Here is a 22,814-nt window from a genome sequence, read left to right on the forward strand (position 1 = left end):
TAAATTAGCCACGTTTATACACGCGATTTTTAGGATGTAGCCACGTTTATACACGCGATTTTTAGGGTATAGCCACGTTTATACATGCGATTTTTAGAATGTAGCCGCATTTATACATGCCATTTTTAGGATGTAGCCGCGTTTATAAATGCGATGTTCAGGATGTAGCCGCATGTATACATGCGATTTTTATACTTTCATTAAAAACTGATTATGATTTTGTGTTTGCTCTTTTGTACATAGGATGTCATTAACCTCCTCAAGCAGTTCTGGTGAGGATGAGACAATGCGTCATCGTAATTGCAATGTGTGGTTGGGACAAAGGATCAAGTGTATGTGTAATCGATGTCCAGGATGCATTGTACGAGCGCGTTGAATTACCTTGAATCACATCTCCATGTATGGAGAATGAAATCAAACAGGTTTAGAGGTGAGTAGATGTAAATTGATAGTATTCAAATGACACATGGTATCCAAATTAAATTAATGGAGTTGTAATATATATACTCTAATTGAAGTAGGATGCAGTACCACACCCTAACATGGTGCCCTACGCATGGCGAGAGCACACAAAGCATTGACGAGATGATGCTGGAGCTTCGGGATCTATTGTCAGAGATGAGTGGGAGAGGGATGACAATAGCCCTGCACCCCACGAAGTTGTGGAAGAGGAAGTGTTTGATGATATGGTGCGGTATCTTTTTAGGGATGATCCCAAAGGTATGGACGACAATGATATGGAACAAAGGCATCCTTAATAGTGATGTGATGAGTAGATGGGTTACAAGATATGAGGATGCAAAGACAAAAAGGCAAGCAGAAAGAGCTCTCTTTCGGAGGCAACATGGCTCTCGTAAGGCGTACCCTAAGCATCTAGCAACACTTCGGAATGATATCCATGTTGACTGGTTGCATGAGGAAATGGAGAGAGCAGAGAGCGACGAGGGGCTGCATATCACGGCGGAAGAATGGGAGTATGCACGAGGATGCATGTTAAAGGTACATAGAACTAATGTTTTGCATTAGTTGTAAGTGATTTGCTTTTAATATTTATTCACATTGCTTACACAAATATTGCTTCTATTTTGGTCTAGTGCACTATGTTCAATGCTATATGGTGTGAAGGCAAGCATTTTCGAACACAAAGAATTGATGAAAAGAGGAATACACAAGATTGCGGTGTCATTAGTAGCTTTGAGGGAGCTAATGGAAAAATGGATGATTATTCTGGCACAATCCAAGACATATTTAGGCTTGACTTTCATCGCTTCTTTGTGTATGTTTTGGATGTCAAATGACAAATGAACGCAGTGGAAAAAGGACCTAATGCAACGATAAAACGCCATGCAAGTGGCTATGTAACTATTGACTCTACAAAGTTTTGGCAAACAAAGAAAGATAGGCTCGTATTGCCACAACAATGTGAGCAGGTATGCATTTTTTTACTAATGTGTTTCATGTACATATATATCTAAGCTCGCATACCCCTTGACTTTTGATATGCTAATTAATTATTGCACTATGTGTATTTGAGTAGGTTATCTATCTGCCAATGGTACATGACATTAAATGGTGGTACGTCATCCCTATTGCACCACGTTCCAAAGTGATGTATAATACATTCACTGATATGGAGCATATGGAGGATGTAACAAGCCGCAATGAAGATGATGTCGAACATGCCAATGAAGATGTTGTGATCGATGATCAAGAAATAAGAGATGATCATGATAATGAGGATGAGTGTGCCATTTCTCATGATCATGAGAATGACCCTACCATTGAGGATAATGGTGATGTTGATGAGGATGATCAGGATATTGATACCATTATCAATGGATAGAATATCGATAGTGGAATAAATTTAATCGTAGCCTTACAAATTGATCAAATGGATATTGATGTTGATCGTTTGGCAAGGATGGATCTTATTGAAGATGATATCGAACCCTAACCAATCCATCATTGTATCGTTCTAAATTGATGACATTTCTATTGTATATGTTGTCTTTTAATTATCATCTCATGATTTATTTTTGAATATATTTCATTGTTGTAAGTGCATGTAGTGGGATTGTGTAATGATATATAGTGTAATGTACTATGAGATGGTTTAAAGAAAATAATTTTTAATTTTGTAAAGGAATGGAGTTTTTCTTAATAAAGCACTCGCGTGTAATAATGCGTGTATATACACGCGCTGATACATGCATTTTTGAAACCAGTATACACGTGATTTTAGATGCCAATATACACGCGCTGTTAGACGCGTTTCTTAAACTTCAATACATGCAAATTTAGATGCCAATATACATGCGCCCGATACTACTCATATACATGCGTGACCATACACGTGCCCGTAACTTATCGCGTGTATTGACACGCGTGTATGGCAGCAGTGTCTTGTAGTGTTCCGTATCATTCACATTGCTCACCTATGTGCTGCCCTTTCTCCCCCACCCCCCATTGTGCCCCCCTCGTGCCCACAAACATAATCATCCCTCGAACCAAGAAGTTCAACACTCTTGAACCTTTTTGCTCAAATCATTTGAGTCTCTCACACTCACCCCCACAGTTAGAAAAGGTCCCTGTTTTGATGACTTAGAAAAAAAGAGTGTATGGTCTCAAGATGAGCTAGATATCCATGCATCGTGGAAGCAAATCTCAAACCACTAATGGAACCTATTCCTTTGGAACCTATAAATGAATCAACACTTGAGAGAGTGAGAGTTGGAGATATCATAACCACTAAGTTATCTCAAAAAACCCTTTCTTTATCTTCCAATGTCCACTCTAATATAGTATCTATAGCTATGACTACTAGGAGAGTGTAATATAGTATCTATAGCTATGACTACTAGGAGAGTGTAATATCTACAGCTATGACTACTATGAGAATGTTTGTAGATTATAGACGAAGACATCAAAATGAATTTACAAGGATGCATGAAATTATTCTTCCCAATCATTTGATTCAAATTTTGAGAGGAGGAAAAATTGAATCCCCATTTATTATTCAAGGATTTACCTATCAACAATAAGCTTGGCAAGTACTTTGAAGGTGAGGAGCTTAACACTACTCTACCTCTAAAATTAGGGAGAGTATGTTTTACTTCCATTCTTGATGGTCGTGTTGGTGTCAGTGCAACTAACTACAAAAGCACAATGGAAATGATGGGGCTGTCCATAGCTAAGTAAGATAATTCTCAAGATCAAGTTAGCTGATGGCCATATATCACAATACAAAGGAACCATGAAAATTAACAAGATCACAACTTTATGGTTGAAGTTTGATCATATATTTGCAACTATGGACTTCAACAGGGTAACACCATATAATATAATTTTGGGTTGGCCATTTATGAGATATTATCATCTAATCCACAATAGGGGAATTAACTATGTTTACCTTCAGAAGAAGGACACAATCATGAAGGCTAATTTGGAGTCACCACCTTGTGGAGCATCCAAAACTACGAAATGTAGCACCACACTTGATCCTCATAGTGTGCCTAATGAAGGGCTTGAAATTCAAGGACTCTTCCATCAAACTAACCTTTGATGATATAAATTTGCTAGAAGAATGCTTTGATGATGCATTTGTTAGCCACCATGGATACAATACCCAAGTCGAGTGAAACACATGAGGATAATAAGTTAATCACACCAATTCTTCTCCTTGAAGTCATACCTCATAATGATTTGCAGGGTCAAATTGAAATGTTGTTATGTAGAAACTTGAAATTAGAAAAGTATATAGCACATGCTCAACAAACATTAGCCTAACTCATATTTGAGATGAAAAATGGGAAAACCTCTAGGGAGGGGGAATTGGAACCTTTGGTCCAAGCTTCCACATCTTCCACTAATGGAAAACACAAGACCATGAAAACAAAGTTGGAAGTTGTGGCTAAGGGGGGGAAAATGGAGGAAAACTACGAAGCGTTCACAAAGAGATAAGCAAGAACAAATCTTGTCCCACTAATGTAAAGGAGACTAACTGTGGAAATGTTTTTTTGCCATCGTTAATCTACCTTAGTACAAGACTTTTGTTCTTTATATGTTGCTATGATTGTACCTTAATTGTTTATGATTTAGAGCCACCATCATCATGGCCAGTTCCATTTATCTCTTACTTTCCAACTCCTCTTCGACACTTTACCATAAACAATTTCATTCAAACTATAAAACATTTTGCAAAGTCTTCACTAAGTTAATTTGTAGCCATTCTTAAAATGTGCATAGTTCATTGGAATAATAGTGATGTTTACATGCTCAATGTAAAGACATTTTTTGGGCAAAATGGAGGTTTCATTTATAGATCTTTTATCAAATCTTGCGGACTACCAAGTACCATGACTAGTGGTTTAGAAATGTTCTCACCTTCTCAATTGTTATCATTTAATCCACATAGCGTTGCAAGGAGTACATGGCTTCATCCCGCGATCATCGCTAGTCTCTTTCTTACACAGGAGTACTAGAGGGACTCTCTCTCTCTCTCTCTCTCTTCTTAGTGTGGTCGTTGCTCACCTAGATATGTGTGTGTGTGTTGATTGCAATAAACCTTAACTATTCTAGTGCCACTAAAATGAACTCTCATAAACTCCTAAACTAATCAAACAAATTGGAATTTTCCAATTTCATATCATCCATGTGCTACCATTTCTCCCCCCCACCGTTATGCCCACAAACATAATCATCCCTCCAACCAAGAAGTATAATAGAAGATTGAAGGACCTCTTGAGCATGTTGCTCCAATTATTTGAGTCTCCCACACTAATTTCTCAACTAGAAAAGGTCCATCATGATTACTTAGAAAAGAAGAGTGTATGGTCTCAAGGTCAACTATATCTCCATCCATGGATCATGGAAGAAATTCCCAAACCATTAATGGAACCTAATCCTCTAGAACCTCTAAATGAATCAACACCTGAGAGAGTGAGAGTTAGAGTTATCTCACAAAATCAATTCTTGATCTTCCAATGTTGGATCTGATGTAAAGTCTACAGCTATGACTAGTATGCGAATGTATGTGGTTCTCAAATGAAGACATCAAATGGATTTTGCAAGGTTGCATGGAATCATGTCCGCCTCTATCACTATTTCCCTACGAGGATTTGTAGGATGAGATCCGCGTGTTTGGCACAATATCAAAGACTGGTTAGAATCAAAGTGTCATAACTTTTGAAGATAATTTTAATTCAGATGCCAAGGAAGAAGAGGAAAACTTGAATCCCCATTTATTATTTGAGGATGTACCTGTCAAGCTTTGCAAATACTTTGAAGGTGACAAGCGTAACACTACTCTAGCTCTAAAATTAGGGAGAGTATCTTGTACATCCATTACTGATGGTGGTGTTGATGTGTGTGTAGCTATAAAAGCATAATGGGAATGATGGGGTTGTCCATAGCTAAGTGAGATAATTCTTAATATCAAGTGAGCTAATGGTTATATCACAACCCACAGGAACCGTGCAGATTAACAAGCTCACAACTTGTTGGTTGAAATTCGATTATGTATTTCCAATTGTGGACTTCAAGAGGCCAACAACATACAATGTGATTTTGGGTCGGGCATTTATAAGATAATTGTGAATGATCCATGGCTGGGGAATCCACCGCACAATCATGAAGCTTAATTTAAAAAATTGGAGTCATCACCCTGTGTCTAAGCATTCTGTTGATAATGGAGCATCTAAAACTATGGATTGTAGCACCAAGCTTGATCCTCATAGTGTGTTCCTAATGGAGGGCTTGAAATCTGAGACTCTTCCCTCGAACTAACCTTTGATTTTCTAGAAGAATTCTTTGATGATGCATTTGTTAGCCACCATGGATATGATTACCAAGGTGAGCGGATCACGTGAAGATAATAAGTTAATCGCACCAATTCTTCTCCTTGAAGTCATACCTTATAATGATTTGCAGGGTCAAGTTGAAATGTTTTCACACAGAAACTTGAAATTATAAAAGTATATAGCACATGATCAACAAACATTAGCCTCGCTCATATCTGAGATGAAAAATGGGAAAACCTCTATGGAGGGGGGATGTGAACCTTTGGTCCAAGCTTCCACATTTTCCACTAAAGGAAAACACAAGACCATGGAAACAAAGTTCAAAGTTACGGCTAAAGGGGAAAAAATGAAGGAAAACTATAAAGCATTCAGCTTGTAGAGATAAGCTAGGAGAAAGCTTCTCCACTAATGTAAAGGATACTAACAAGTGTGGAATAGAATTCGACACTAAACTTGAGCAGTCTCAGAATGAGACTCTTGCATGCATGTGGTTAACTGTGTCCAATGAGATTATCTACATTCAAATGTTAGTAAACCTTGATTTGAATACCACTTACAATTTGATGTCTCATGAAGCATGGATGCCTTCAGGTTCACCTCACTTGCACATCATGGATTCGTAGAGGAAAGGGGCTATGCAAATTATTGAGCCCTTGTTTAGTGGTTTGTTTAACATATTTTCTTGAAGATAACCTTGTAGAAGGAAGATTTGTGGTCTTGTCTATAGGAAAAATAAACGAAGAAATCGTATTCGATATTACAAACTAGATTTGATGATTTCAATGTGTTATTGATTATCGATTGTAATAGGCCACCCTAACAATGTTATTGCTTTAAATTAAAATTTCAACCACTACATAAACTTTTTCTAATCACCCCTTGATGTGAAAGCTTACAATGTTGAGAGATTACAAAGAATGATGCTTTTAAAGGCATTTGGCACCCATTTAAGAATACAAATGATGAGAAAGATGAGCAAATGAACTAGTTAGAATCCATTTGTGAGGATGATTATTATCATGTTTGTGTGTGTCACAAAAATATTGTTATGGACTAGTTAGACCTCCTACCAAATACATTATAATATTAAGGACTAGTTAGATCATTACATCTCCTATCAAATATATTATAAGAACTAGTTAGGTAATCTAAATTCAAATATTTCTCGTGTGATACAAAGGCCTAGGCTTTCTTATCATTCACTATGTTTTAAGACTGATTGCATAAAATGTTCAAGTGAACTATCCTAATCCTAACTGCATTAGCCATGTAAGAGAAACACATTTTATGATGAGAAATATTGAACAATAATTAGGGTGAGGAAGATAGAGCACTATTGGGTGAGATCTATTTTAAAGGCTACCATCAAGAGAGACTACTAGTATGGGTTGAAAAACGTAATAAGAGTATAAAATTGGAACTTATTTTTCTTAAAAAAATGTCACCCTTACTTGGCACCATTATGTAACAATTGATAAATGACTACACATGACATGGAGACACTTGTAAACAAGATCTAGGGATTAGACTACAACCTTTAATGGATGGTAAATCTACTTTTGTCAACTCTTGTGTGATGCTTAAACTTAAACCCAAAAACCTATAGCACTAGAGATAAAATGAACCAATGATATTTCAATTAACATTCAATCTTTAAGAAGCGAGATGAGCCTAAAATATTTTCTCTTCAAGGTGTAAACTTTTTATCTTTGATTTAACCTTTAATTCAAAAAAAAGGGTTTGTTAATGTGCAATGGACCTACCAATATTTGATTCATTTTCACCCACTCATCTAGATAAAAAATAAAAAATCAATTGCAAATCCTATTTGTTTTTTATCCTCATAAATTGGGGGCACAACACATTCAAAATGCCACACCATGTTGTACTATTTCTTAATGTGCCTAAAGTTCTTGTGTATACAGTGTGGGCATAGATGTGATGCTTTGGCTTTAGCCTTGCTAATGAACTTATGATTAAATTCTAAAGCGCTTAACATGTTGAGTAGAGAGGTGCCGAAAAGGTTGTGAAGATTGCGTGGAAATCTAGAATTCATCAAAATAAAACTTAAGAATTCTAGATTGAATATCGATGGCTTTGAGAACTATGTTATCACGTGGCATCAAAACGGAACCACATTGATTACGAAGGCTTCCCATATAACAAAATATCATCCATGTGATCCAAAAGAGTGTGCAAAGTACAATATGGCAAGATCAATAGATAAGCAGATGTATTGTCAGCTATCAGTACCTTTGAGTGAGACAAAAGTTGCACCAAGAGACCTCTAGATTACATCCGAGCCTATCTGTAACAAGGGAGTAGAGGTGATACCCCCCTCTTGAGCATCAAGCAATGCTCCAGACCTTTGCTGTGTTGAACCTCTTAAATCTCTTAGAAGTTTGAATTCATAAAAGTGGATTGCTAAACTCTTGAAACTCACAATATAAAAGGCCGTGTTAGACTTCTGTGACATGATCCTTAATTACGAATACTTTTGCTACATGTTACACCGTCTGAGCCTCATCTGATACACTCAAGCTTTCAATCATAACCTTTATCCGTAACTACTTGGTAACACATAGTCTACCATGCATTCAAAAAATGCCATCCCTAAGAGTATAATGATCATGCCCCTAACCCTTAGACACCTGATCATAGATCCTGCCAAATTCCTCATCTTGCATATACTGCTCTTTCATCTCATCAAGCTCATGATGATACTACTCTTTCATCTCAGATGCACTCCTTCAATGCGTGTAGGTTAAGAACTAGTGTATATTCAAGGCAAACTACGTTTAGAATTTTGGTTACATTGATAGTCACAAATAAAGTCCAATCAAGTTTACTTGTGTTTGATTCCTCTCTCAACATGGACTATGGGTGCCGTTCTTCCACTTCCCTATGTACTCATGGGGCGGACCTAGGGAAGGCTAGCCTCTTGATAGCTATCAAGATGATATCTGACAATGAGGAGGTAGTGTCATCAAAACATTTCCAACCACGTGGATTCACATGCACTATCTGCCACCATGGATTCCAATTAGGATCCTTGAAAAACAATGTTTGTTGATAGTGCTCTGGATGAACATAGGGTTCTTTGGTGTTCCAAAAACCTGTGCATTCTTTTCTCATGGTAGCATCTCTACCTTTATATATTGCATGAAACCAATGAACTTTTAAAATGACATGTAATGAGAAAAGTATGTTATTATAAACAAGTTTCTTATAGGTCATTGCTAAAATTCATTCAATTCTTGATTGATTAATCCTTGTTGCTTCATGCAACAATAGTTTACTTCATATATGCTCTCTAGTTTTCCAACATAGCCGAGGTCATCCTCGACGAGTTTTGTGTCACGAGAGCACTTGTACGAGATAATTGTTGAAATTTAGCAATGATAATGAGTCATGAGTAACTCTAGTATCATATATTCTCTTGACGTGAAGATGTTGGTCATAGCCCCACATGCTACTGCATGTGCGAACCTATAATCACAAGACATGTTAGATGTTAAGATAGTATGATCATCTACTAAATTTTACCTATATACCCTTTGTATGTAGTACCTTCTTATCACATCTGAGGCTCATCTCGAACTCCTTGCAGGTGACTTGTTCAAATTCCACTTGTGCCTTTTTGATCCACTCTTGTATCCATTTCAGTGACATGGTAGGGGTCACATGTTGCCTCTTTGATCTTTTTTGCATCCTTAGGTACCATTCTATGTTCTACTCTTTAATCCACTTTTGCATGCACTCGGAATTGTAAATCACAAAGACACTTAACTTCTCTTGCTCCTCATGTGAGGGATGTAGTGGGAGACCCTTGCAACATAATAACTTGTTTGATAATTGGGCTGACTCGTTCATTGTCCAAGCAATGGGTGCCTCCACCGATCGCACCCGCTCCTTTGGTAGACGCACCTCCAGGATGCACCTGTGTAGGTGACCTACACGTAGAGTGCATCATTGATGACAATGGTGTCAGGGGGCGGCAGAGTCTCGTGGATGAGAAATCTTGTAGATCTCTACATGCCGCGTATACACATATTACGGGTGTAAGTGAATTTGACTTGTTCTCTTTAGATGATGATCGTATTTTTAGTAATGTGATTAATAAACATAGTTTACGTTTAAATTCTAGAGATTAGGATGAGACAGCAAAGAAATACGTGATCACCCAGTTGGAAACAGAGTTCGGAGTGGGATAGAGCTACAAGGGGCTCCTTTCAGAGATTACTATGTCATTGAGACATCGACGCGATAATGCATGGTAAGATAATACTATTTTTTGGTTGGATATAGACATATACATATACGTATTTGGTGATTCTATAATGTTTGTGGTTGAAAATGTATGGAAAAAAAGTATGGCCCTATAAAAGTATTATACCTTTTTTGTATGTAGATATTTGAGCAAACTTTGGCTGAGTAAACTTTACATGTAGTTTTCCCATTCATTTGTGCATCTATACAGGATTAAGGGAGACTGGCCCTCCCTCCACGTGGGCAAAGGAGGGGGACCTATTTCAAAATACTCCCTCCTCCTTGCAAGCGTGACGTTCACGTTCAAAATATACTCACTCCTCCCGCGCGTCCGTCCGGGTCTAATCAGTTTCAGTCGTCGCCTCTAAGTCGCCTCGACCTCCACACAGTGCAGGTACGTTTCTCCACTGAGTAGAGGTTCCCATCTGTGTCCACTGTAAGCGAAGAGGGTGGCGTCTACGTCCGAGGCAGACAGCAGTAGTAGGCACTCTGCAACCACAGCAGTAGGCACTCTGCAACCACAGCAGCAGTAGGTTAGATTGACTCACTTGGAGGGTGACGTTCGAAGGTTCCTAAGGCATACGTTCGAAGGTTGGCAAGAGGGTGGCGCCGGTTGCTCTTGTGAATGGTCGGGACGAAGGAGATGATGGCGCCGGTTGCTCTTGCAGGTCGGCAATGAAGCATTTTGATGGCGGCCGATTGATCTTGCGAATGGTCGGGATGAAGGAGACGATGGAGAGAAGCGTTTTGATGGCGGCCGGTTGCTCTTGCGAATGGTCGGGATGAAGGAGACGATGGCGCCGGTTGCTCTTGCAGGTCGGCGACGATGGAGAGAAGCGTTCGAAGGTTGGCAAGAGGGTGGCGTCCAGGTCTGAGGCCGTCGAAGCCGTAGGATCTGGCCACAGCAATGATGTGCTAGATGAATGCCTGGCGGTCGCGCTAGTTGCTCTTGCAGGTCGGCGATGATGGAGAGAAGCGTTCAAAGGTTAGCAAGAGGGTGGCGTCCATGTCCGAGGCCGTCGAAGCTGTAGGATTTGGCGACGGCAATGATGTGCTGAATGAACTCCTGGCGGTCGCCTCCGTCGATGGAGAGAAGTGTGGTGGCCGGTTGCTCTTGCGAATGGTCGAGATGAAGGAGACGATGGCACCGGTTGCTCTTGCAGGTCGGCGACGAAGCGTTTTGATGGCGGCCGGTTGCTCTTGCGAATGGTCGGGATGAAGGAGATGATGGCGTCGGTTGCTGTTTTGCAGGTCGGCATGACGATGGAGAGAAGCGTACGAAGGTTGGCAAGAGGGTGGCGTTCACGTCCGAGGCCATCGAAGCTGTAGGATTTGGCCGCGGCAATGATGTGCTGGATGAACGCCTGGCGGTCGCGCTGGTTGCTCTTGCAGGTCGGTGACGATGGAGAGAAGCATTCGAAGGTTGGCAGGAGGGTGGCGTCCACGTCCGAGGCCGTCGAAGCCGTAGGATCTGGCGGCGGCAATGATGTGCTGGATGAACGCCTGGCGGTCGCCTCCATCGATGGAGAGAAGCATGGCGGCCGGTTGCTCTTGCAAATGGTCCGGACGAAGGAGATGATGGCACCGGTTGCTCTTGCAGGTCGGCGAGACGAAGCGTTTTGATGGCAGCCGGTTACTCTTGCGAATGGTGAGGACGAAGGAGACGATGGAGAGAAGCGTTTTGATGGCGGCCGGTTGCTCTTGCGAATGGTCGGGACGAAGGAGACGATGGCGCCGGTTGCTCTTGCAGGTTGACGATGATGGAGAGAAGCGTTTTGATGGCGGCCAGGTTGCTCTTGCGAATGGTCGGGACAAAGGAGACAATGCCTGGCGGTTCTTGGACGTGGAGTCCATGAGGGCGACATGGGCGAAGTCGGTGATTAGCGCTTTCTCTATACATTTTCAGTGACCTTCCTCACAAAATAAGCTTTTTGCATTAAGCTTATTAATACAGCCCTTTCATAAAACCCTTTCACACAGTTTAGGGACATAGATAAGCTTTCATAAAACCCTTTCATATAGTTTAGGGACATAGATAAGGGAGGCTTCCTATGCAAGATTTTGGTCACGAGGGAAAAATAAAATATAATCTTTTGGTAAGCATCTTTCAAGCTTCCGACATATCTACAACCGAAAGAATGATCAAATGGTTAGGAACCACTTCCATCCACACGAACCCTTAACAAATCTTATGGAGTAATCATTAACTTAAGATTCAAAAAAAAAATAATTCTAGGGTAACTCTTATTTGATACTCGGATTGCCTCCCTCATCACTTACACCTAGAAGGCAATTTTTTTACTTTTAATCATCTGTAATTTTTTGCATATGACCTTTACCATGGGTTACACTTAAGTATTTTTCAGATGGCCATCTCTTAAGAGCTACATGGTTTTCTCATGAAGTTTACAAGGATTGCTTAACTGAATTTAGATTTTACTATTAGTTGGAGTTTTAACTAATACTAAGCTATCTGAAAAATGGTCACTAACCATCGATGGCGTCTACGTCCGAGGCAGCCAGGCCACCCCTTCACAGCACAGCAATAGGCACACAGCAGGCACTCTTCCCATGGGACGAAGGAGACAATGCTAGGCGGTTCTTGGACGTGGAGGCCATGAGGGCGAAGTTGGTGGCGTTGGAGAGGGTGGCGTCTACGTCCGAGGCAGCCAGGCCACCCCTTCACAGCAGCAGTAGGCACTCTTCCCATCCGTGTCCATTGTAAGCGAAGAGGGTGGCGTCTACGTCCGAGGCAGCCAGGCCACCCCTTCACAGCAGAAGTAGGCACTCTCTGGCTGACTTTTTCATCCAATGCACTAGGCCCACCAACTCCCCCCTACACAACTCCCCCCTACCCAGTTATAACACTTCTGTCTTTCCATCGTGCCTTTTGACTAGGACGCTGTCGTGACGTGGTTGGTGTCGCTGGGAAAGTACGAGACTTCTAGCTGTGAGAGTAGGTATCAATCTCCACAAGGAAACACACACACATAACTCTCCAAGGAGCATAGGACTTATCCATTTTTAATGACTTATACATGTGCCAATTCACCTCATTACATCCTTGAATTCAGCCTAATGATTGCACATAAATTGTGTATCAAGTGCTTGTCCCTTTCCAAGCATAGATTTACTGGCTCCTTTTTCCAAATCCCTCAAACCAATCACATGTAGGCATAACATAATCTTCAAATATTTCTCACATACATGTGACCCTTTACATTCCATACATCAAGTGACACCAATTCCATCATTTCAAGGTGTATCCTTATCTCCTGAAAACCTAAAAGTAAACAAGACAAATTTTTCTTGATTTTTGCTAATTCCCATATGGTCGCTTCGCTGCAGTCCGCGCAAGGATGAGTACATGTACAAAATGAAAATCATATCACTAGATAATACTCAATTTGCTCTTCAATTCTAACTCCAACAAGCCATGAACAGTAGCCGCCCTTTTGATTTTAAATTCTCTGGTTAGTTGGCGTTCCTGGTTCCCCTTTTCTGCACACGCTGCTCCCTTGATATATCCTTCCCTCTCTTTCTCTGGTTTTTCATCACTTTCCGGCAAGGAAATCGGCGCCACCCGCCTTTTGCAGCTATTTTCACGTATTTCCCCAGTTCGAAAAAACTCATGCGCCACCTTTCTTTTTACATTGTTTTCGGATATTTCTTCTTTTGCTGCCACGCAAGCTCCTTCATATACCTTCTATACCATAATATATCTACTTCTCTTATGCAAATACATGGACCATGGTGGCATCAAATATCATGTTCAAATCAGTCTACTAAAACCTTCACATGCATGACTTGTGGGACCTTCGACATCATGTATGTGCTTCAAGACACTACATCACCCATTGTTTTGTAACTTTGGGAGCTTCTTCATGATGATCATGGGCTTCATCTATAGTACCTTTCTTGAAAAATATGCATGAGTTCCATGTCACATTGGTTTGGAAATGATGATGGAAAAGAATCTTCATCCACATTGAGGGAAGTCCATATCATGCACATGGGTAGCCATTTACATCATTCACATAGCCCTTTTACGAGCCACCCATACCATCATTTACATAGCCACACAGGCCAAGTATGTAACTAAATGTTTCCTACTGCAAGGTCTACCATAAGCATAAGGCTCCATAATTCACACCACACTCATGTACAAAGCTTCAAGACCAAACTCAGCCTCGGCTCGTCTTATTGAACCTCATTTACAATATGAACATATGTACATGGGCATCATATAATGTCTCGTCATAGCACTTATTCCCATGCTTCTAGATTTGCATTTGATAGTCTCATATGCATGGTTTCACACCATAGACGTGCCATGGCACGACAACGCGTGACTTATTCCACCACCGCCATCTGGAGGAAGACAATGTCTCGGGAAGTCATCTTCTCCACTATTGATGACAATTGGATCAGCCGCAGTGTTTTGGAAAACATCATCATCATCTCGCCACACTAGAATCCGGGGTCTCCAAACATCCGCCGCTTAAAATATTGCTCGCTTCTAAAACCTTTGATCGGTTGAAAAAGGATTATTTTATTTTATATATTTAATAACAAGGCCCTAACATTGGAAATGTCATGACACCTTTGACCGGTTGAACACCGGTTGAAAAAGGATTATTTTATTTTATATAGTTAATAAGGCCCTAACATTGGCACCTTTGATCGCTGGGTTGTCATCTATCTATACAGGATTAAGGAGAACCCCACCTCAGACTTCTTTTCATCCATCTTTTAAAATTAATTTCCTAAGAGTTCTAAAAGTGTATTTTGTAAAATGATTTTGGACTTTTTAAATAAAAAATGATTTGTTTTGTTTTATATATATATATATATATAGAGAGAGAGAGAGAGAGAGTGTAGAATAATTTGGGTTTTTTAATTAAAAAATGATTTGTTTTGTTATACACACACACACACACACACACACACATATATATATATATAGATAGATAGATAGAGAGAGAGAGAGAGAGAGAGAGAGAGAGAGAGAGAGAGAGAGAGAAAGTGTAGAATAATTTGGGTTTTTTAATTAAAAAATGATTGAGAAAAAGTGGTTGCATTTAGGCTAGCCTTCAAATTTTTAAAAATTTTGGTTATTCTATGTATGCCAGGCCCCTTAGTCTGCTAGCTTTGAGCTCCATGTGGTCGTGCCTTCGCCTCCTCGAGCTCCTCAACCGCCTTTGCCTCCTCCAGAACTCGTACTGCGCTATTACCTTGAACTCAATGCAATTGTATACATGAGTGTTGTAATGAATTGTTTTATAATTAATGATTCTACCCATTTTGTTAACTTCAAGGTAATAAACTACGGTTAAACTTACAACTTTTTTCATTCTTTGTATTTAAAAAATCGAGGATATATATAAAACTTTATGTAAGTCGATGAAATTGTAAGCTCCTTTTGTCTAACTCACATGATATTTTACATATTTCTAGGTGAATCCCTTGGGCCCGCCTGTTACCTTCAACTCGATGCAATTGTATACATGAGTGTTGTAATGAATTGTTTTATAATTAATGATTCGACCTAATATAAACATCAATTCAAAACCTTCCTAAAAAGCCAAAGGCTGATGACTTTTGATTAATGTTTGATAAAGATTTGGATTGTTTTGTCTTAAATAAAAAATTTATTTATATAGAATATATATATATATATAGAGGACTACCTAAAGATTTCAAACAAAATGTATTATATATATTTATCTATACCTTGAACTCGATGCATTCATGGATAGGAGAGGAGGCTATTCATGAACGGCTTGATGTCAACGGTGCGGCCAACGACAGCCCCTTCACCATGGCAGAAGGGAACGATCGATCACTATCTTGGTTTTTGTTGTGATACCTGAGAAGCCCATGGGACCAAATCCCTTCTGCATTGCATTGCCCCTCATACCTCTTATGCTCGAATTATTGACATGAACGCCTTCAGGAACAGATTTCTTTATGAAAGTTGACATAGTATGTCTCCTCTACATGGGGAACATGCATGTTGTTCAAACAATATGTGTCCTCTACATATTATTCACTGAACGGCTTGATATCAACGGTGCGGCCAACGGCAGCCCCTTTGCCATGGCAGAAGGAAACGATCGATCACTATCTTGGTTTTTGTTGTGATACCTGAGAAGCCCATGGGACCAAATCCCTTCTGCATTGCATTGCCCCTCATACCTCTTATGCTCGAATTATTGACATGAACGCCTTCAAGAACAGATTTCTTTATGAAAGTTGACATAGTATGTCTCCTCTACATGGGGAACATGCATGTTGTTCAAACAATATGTGTCCTCTACATGGGGAACATGCATGTTGTTGAGACAAAGAGAGTGGTTCTCACGATAAGTGTAAGGGAGTTCACTAAAGGAGTAGTTTAAAACTCTTTGATCTATGAAGCTTGATGTTTTAAATATACCCATTTTGTTAACTTCAAGGTAATAAACTACGGTTAAACTTACAACTTTCTTCATTCTTTGTATTTAAAAAATCGAGGATGTATGTAAAACTTTATGTAAGTCGATGAAATTGTAAGCTCCTTTTGTTTAACTCACATGATATTTTACATATTCCTAGGTGAATCCCTTAGGCCCGCACTCTCATCCATCTTTTTCAATGAGTTTCCCAAAAGCTAAAATTAGGTGAACCGCCTTCAAACATATATAGATATATATTCAAATACATATACATATATATATACATATACAAATACATATACAACCATATATGTATGTATATGCATATTTATATACATATACATATACATATAGATACATATACATATACATCATGTGGATACCTTTTTACCATTCATTCACTTGAGCGTAGTTGTGTCTTAATCTATTCTACGTATGTGTGATTTAGTTTGTGATTCACCGTTTCGATTATTTTCATAATCCATAATTTCTTCTAGATTAAAAAAATTTAAAAAATATTTCATTAATATATTTCTTAATGATGTACAGTATGGATAACCGAGGGGAAAATTGTGAGGTGTTCCATGGACGTTCGAAATAGAAGCCATGGTGGAGAGTATTCAAGACCTCATCAATCTGAGGTAAGAGAAGATAATGAGAAGACTCAACGAATAATGCATGCTTTTAAGCAATGCCGGAGGAAACTAAAAACCTCTACTAAGTGGGTGCGACGTAACCATGGTAAGAAGACTCGAAATGGAAAGAAGACAATAAATGTAACATCAGAGAGAATATACTCCATTTTGTCAACGACACAAACTCCCATGTGTTAAATGTGGAGAGCTTGATTGCTGGTCTTGGTCAGTGTATAAGAAATCATGGAAGTGGGGGAGCAGTTCAACTCGAGAATCAGTTTCTGCCATTATAACTGGCAATCACGAGATCAAGGATATTGTCGAAGCTACCTACCTCCGCATAATGGATACATGTGGTGCTTTCAGAGCACACCTTTGTGATATTGGTTGTCGAAAGACAATTGATGCTATAAAAGAGCAATAAGACAAGTTAAGTGCCCATGTTGATAGGCTTGGAATGGAAGTATCAAGCCTTAAAGTAACATTGAATAGGTTTGGGGCTTTACTTACCCAAATGAGTCGTAGATTGCAAACACGTGGAATGTAATTACTCAATTGGTTCACCAATCAGGAGTTGATCTTATGATCCTTTTGTAATGCTTATGACACTATTATCTTTTTATAAGTTTGGGCTCTAAGTACTCTAATGATAATGATGGTCCTTTACTTACCAAAATGAAATGTAATTATTCATTTGGTTCACCGATTAGAAAGTGATGTTATGATCCTTTTGTAATGCTTATGACAGTATTTTCTTTTTGTAACTTTGGGCTTTAAGTACTTGAATGATAAGTATGGTTATTTTTGTCTCTCAGATATCATTGTGAGAAAGAGAGAGAGAGAGAGAGAGAGAGAGAGAGAGAGAGAGAGAGATTGATTTATATATGTGGATATAATCTCTTAGTATTTATATGGAGATTATAGAGAATGTCTCTTTTAATGGTTTTTTATAGAAAATTCTCTTTTTATGGCTTTTTGTCTCTTATATGTACATGGGGGGAAGAGAGAGAGAGAGAGAGAGGGAGAGAGAGAGAGAGAGGGAGAGAGAGAGAGAGAGAGAGAGAGAGAGAGAGATAGAGAGAGATTTCTAAGCTTGGTTTGGTCATTGGAAGACATTCGATGTTGATTTTATAATGTTTTTGTAATATTTATGACATTGTTATTATCTTTTTATAAGTATATATGTAATGTTTTAGGATTATAGATTTTGTCTGTTATTTTTATATATGTAAGTTTTAAGGAAAAATGTGAAATGAAGTTAAGGGGATGGAAAGAGCTCTCATCTATTCTACTTTGTGGATCAATGTAGGTACATTAGCTTTTCATAGGGCTGCCATATTGTTTCGGAAAACAACATCATCATCTCGCCACACTAGAATCAGGGGTCTCCAAACATCCGTCGCTTAAAATATTGCTCGCTTCTAAAACCTTTGATCGGTTGAAAAAGGATTATTTTATTTTATATATTTAATAACAAGGCCCTAACATTGGAAATGTCAGTTGAACACCGGTTGAAAAAGGATTATTTTATTTTATATAGTTAATAAGGCCCTAACATTGGCACCTTTGACCGTTGGGTCGTCATCTATCTATACAGGATTAAGGAGAACCCCACCACAGACTTATTTTCATCCATCTTTTTAAATTAGTTTCCTAAGAGTTCTAAAAGTGTATTTTGTAAAATGATTTTGGACTTTTTAAATAAAAAATGATTTGTTTTGTTATATATATATATATATATATATATATATAGAGAGAGAGAGAGAGAGAGAGAGAGAGAGAGAGAGAGAGTAGAATAATTTGGGTTTTTTAATTAAAAAATGATTTGTTTTGTTATACACACACACACACACACACACACACACATATATATATATATATATAGAGAGAGAGAGAGAGAGAGAGAGAAAGTGTAGAATAATTTGGGTTTTTTAATTAAAAAATGATTGAGAAAAAGTTGTTGCATTTTGGCTAGCCTTCAAATTTTTAAAATTTTGGTTATTCTATGTATGCCAAGCACCTCAGTCTGCTAGCTTTGAGCTCCACGTGGTCGTGCCTTCACCTCCTCGAGCTCCTCAACCGCCTTTGCCTCCTCCAAGTGCAAACCAAAACTGGTACTGCGCTGTTACCTTGAACTCGATGCAATTGTATACATGAGTGTTGTAATGAATTGTTTTATAATTAATGATTCAACCTAATATACCCATTTTGTTAACTTCAAGGTAATAAACTACGGTTAAACTTACAACTTTTTTCATTCTTTGTATTTAAAAAATCGAGGATATATATAAAACTTTATGTAAGTCGATGAAATTGTAAGCTCCTTTTGTTTAACTCACATGATATTTTACATATTCCTAGGTGAATCCCTTGGGCCCGCTGTTACCTTGAACTCGATGCAATTGTATACATGAGTGTTGTAATGAATTGTTTTATAATTAATGATTCAACCTAATATAAACATCAATTCAAAACCTTCCTAAAAAGTCAAAGACTGATGAATTTTGATTAATGTTTGATAAAGTTTCGGATTGTTTTGTTTTAAATAAAAGATATATTTATATAGAATATATATATATATAGAGGACTACCTAAAGATTTCAAACAAAATGTATTATATATATTTATCTATACCTTGAACTCGATGCATTCATGGATAGGAGAGGAGGCTATTCATGAACGGCTTGATGTCAACGGTGCGGCCAACGGCAGCCCCCTCGCCATGACAGAAGGAAACGATCAATCACTGTCTTGGTTTTTGTTGTGATACCTGAGAAGCCCATGGGACCAAATCCCTTCTGCATTACATTGCCCCTCATACCTCTTATGCTCAAATTATTGACATGAACGCCTTCAGGAACAGATTTCTTTATGAAAGTTGACATAGTATGTCTCCTCTACATGGGGAACATGCATGTTGTTCAAACAATATGTGTCTTCTACATATTATTCATGAACGGCTTGATGTCAACGGTGCGGCCAACGGCAGCCCCTTCGCCATGGCAGAAGGAAACAATCAATCACTGTTTTGGTTTTTGTTGTGATACCTGAGAAGCCCATGGGACCAAATCCCTTCTGCATTGCATTGCCCCTCATACCTCTTATGCTTGAATTATTGACATGAACGCCTTCAAGAACAGATTTCTTTATGAAAGTTGACATAGTATGTCTCCTCTACATGGGGAACATGCATGTTGTTCAAACAATATGTGTCCTCTACATGGGGAACATGCATGTTGTTGAGACAAAGAGAGTGGTTCTCACGATAAGTGTAAGGGAGTATACTAAAGGAGTAGTTTAAAACTCTTTGATCTATGAAGCTTGATGTTTTAAATATACCCATTTTGTTAACTTCAAGGTAATAAACTACGGTTAAACTTACAACTTTCTTCATTCTTTGTATTTAAAAAATCGAGGATGTATGTAAAACTTTATGTAAGTCGATGAAATTGTAAGCTCCTTTTGTTTAACTCACATGATATTTTACATATTCCTAGGTGAATCCCTTGGGCCCGCACTCTCATCCATCTTTTTCAATGAGTTTCCCAAAAGCTAAAATTAGGTGAACCGCCTTCAGACATATATAGATATATATACAAATACATATACATATATATATATGTATGTATATGCATATACATATATATATACATATACAAATACATATACAACCATATATGTATGTATATGCATATGCATATTTATATACATATACATATACATATAGATACATATACATATACATATACATATACATATACATATACATATACATATACATATACGTATACATATACATATACATATAGATACATATACATATACATCATGTGGATACCTTTTTACCATTCATTCACTTGAGCGTAGTTGGGTCTTAATCTATTCTACGTACGTGTGATTTAGTTTGTGATTCACCGTTTCGATTATTTTCATAATCCATAATTTCTTCTAGATTAAAAAAATTTAAAAAATATTTCATTAATATATTTCTTAATGATGTACAGTATGGATAACGAGGGGGAAATTGTGAGGTGTTCCATGGACATTCAGGATAGAAGCCATTGTGCAGAGTATTCAAGACCTCAACAATCTGAGGTAAGAGAAGATAATGAGAAGACTCAACGAATAATGCATGCTTTTAAGCAATGCCGAAGGAAACTAAAAACCTCTACTAAGTGGGTGCGACGTAACCATGGTAAGAAGACTCGAAATGGAAAGAAGACAATAAATGTAACATCAGAGAGAATATACTCCATTTTGTCAACGACACAAACTCCCATGTGTTAAATGTGGAGAGCTTGATTGCTGGTCTTGGTCAGTGCATAAGAAATCATGGAAGTGGGGAGAGCAGTTCAACTCGAGAATTAGTTTCTGCCATTATAAGTGGCAATCACGAGATCAAGGATATTGTCGAAGCTACCTACCTCCGGATAATGGATACATGTGGTGCTTTCGGAGCACACCTTTGTGATATTGGTTGTCGAAAGACAATTGATGCTATAAAAGAGCAACAAGACAAGTTAAGTGCCCATGTTGATAGGCTTGGAATGAAAGTATCAAGCCTTAAAGTAACATTGAATAGGTTTGGGGCTTTACTTACCCAAATGAGTCGTAGATTGGAAACACGTGGAATGTAATTACTCAATTGGTTCACCAATTAGGAGTTGATCTTATGATCCTTTTGCAATGCTTATGACACTATTATCTTTTTGTAAGTTTGTGCTCTAAGTACTCTAATGATAATGATGGTCCTTTACTTACCAAAATGAGTTATAGATTGCAAACACGTGGAACGTAATTATTAATTTGGTTCACCGATTAGAAAGTGATGTTATGATCCTTTTGTAATGCTTATGACAGTATTTTCTTTTTGTAACTTTGGGCTCTAAGTACTTGAATGATAAGTATGGTTCTTTTTGTCTCTCAGATATCATTGTGAGAGAGAGAGAGAGAGAGATTGATTTATATATGTGGATATAATCTCTTAGTATTTATATGGAGATTATAGAGAATGTCTCTTTTAATGGTTTTTTTATAGAAAATTCTCTTTTTATGGCTTTTTGTCTCTTATATGTACATGGGGGGAAGAGAGAGAGAGAGAGAGAGAGAGAGAGAGAGAGAGAGATTTCTAAGCTTGGTTTGGTCATTGGAAGACATTGGATGTTGATTTTATAATATTTTTGTAATATTTGTGACATTGTTATTATCTTTTTATAAGTATATATGTAATGTTTTAGGATTATAGATTTTGTCTGTTATTTTTATATATGTAAGTTTTAAGGAAAAATGTGAAATGAAGTTAAGGGGATGGAAAGAGCTCGCATCTATTCTACTTTGTGGATCAATGTAGGTACATTAGCTTTTCATAGGGCTGCCATATTGTTGATTTGTCATAAAGTTTGGGTCTTCCTTAGTCTTTTGAGGTAAGCTACCAAAACTTTGCTTTATTTTTGTTTCTCTTCTTAATTGTATGTTTATTCTTAGAATGTATGATTTTTAAATACGAATAGTTCGATATAGTTTGATAAGAGCATAAGGAATTTAATGCTCATGAGAAAAGATGAAACTTGGCAAAGATCAAATAAGTTTATGACATGTACTTACCTACATATAAGCACAATCTAGCTTGAGTCAAAGGGATGGATATATATATATGTATATATATATATATATGT

This window comes from Cibotium barometz, chromosome 45 (assembly GCF_041138505.1).
Source record: "Cibotium barometz isolate CiBa-2024 chromosome 45, ASM4113850v1, whole genome shotgun sequence".
Lineage (NCBI taxonomy): Eukaryota > Viridiplantae > Streptophyta > Polypodiopsida > Cyatheales > Cibotiaceae > Cibotium > Cibotium barometz.